At 25.8% G+C, this 987-nt stretch overlaps 1 long non-coding RNA gene across 1 annotated transcript; it reads left to right on the top strand.

Annotated features, from left to right (window-relative positions):
• Positions 1-39: 39 nt before the first annotated feature.
• On the top strand, positions 40-873 carry LOC107885666. The gene is made up of 2 exons (XR_001680460.2): positions 40-219; positions 280-873. It is a non-coding gene; the product is annotated as an uncharacterized LOC107885666 (long non-coding RNA).
• Positions 874-987: the final 114 nt, after the last annotated feature.

Raw genomic sequence — 987 nt, forward strand, 5'->3', positions numbered from 1 at the left:
ATGTGACTGAGTACATTTTTAGTATGTAATTTATTAACTTTCATCGATTTATGTAATTCCTTTTAGATGAGTTGGATCCTTATACTTAAAACTATCAATTTAATTTTAAGACTTCATATTATTTAAATAGTTTTTTTTAAATGTTCACAGTATTGTGAAAACCACGACCAGTACCAAGAAATATGGTGTGTCGATGACCAGGACATATTGAATAAGAAAGTAATACTTTGTAGTGTATAATATCATAAAAGTTATTTAAATTTTTTATATATTTTATAGGGTAAATTTGCCAAAGATTATTCAAATGGATTCATTGGGAGGGATATAGATTTAGTCGATCGTGATAATAAATGTGGATGTAATAATAAGTACGTAACGTTTTATATGTTATTAGATGGATATAATAATGCAAATGATCCACTAACTTGCTAAGCATTCAATTAGCCTATTTAGTCTAATAAATACTTGAATTAATTGTTATTGCCAAATGCTGTAATTAGGCTCAAAATATGTACTATTAATTAATAAATTGTGTCTTCTATTAATTATTTGATCCTCATAGAACCATTTTTTTACTTTGTTGTAATCTAAACACTATTAATCGTAGGTACCTACTTGAAATTTTTATTTTTATTAAAAATATACAATCTGTGTCAGTCACATATTCTAGTAGTGGTTGTAACTAGATTCAGCGAAAAAATATTGACTTATCTGCAAGACCTACTCCGCGATGGTAACGATGATTAGGTAACAAATAATAAATACTTACATATTATCAAATCTAAAATAGTTTAAAAATATTGTGGCATTTTAAAGACAATTGTTGTCATATGTTAATTATATTATTATAATAAAGAAATTATATTATTACTAGCTGATCCAGTGCACTTCGTTGCCCGTTAAATGTACCAACTCTTTATGACTCAAACTTTGTTTAATTTGTTATTTAATATTCAGTGTATGGTATTCAAAACTTATCTTAACTTT

The sequence above is a fragment of the Acyrthosiphon pisum genome, unplaced genomic scaffold (assembly GCF_005508785.2).
Source record: "Acyrthosiphon pisum isolate AL4f unplaced genomic scaffold, pea_aphid_22Mar2018_4r6ur Scaffold_5511;HRSCAF=6068, whole genome shotgun sequence".
NCBI lineage: Eukaryota > Metazoa > Arthropoda > Insecta > Hemiptera > Aphididae > Acyrthosiphon > Acyrthosiphon pisum.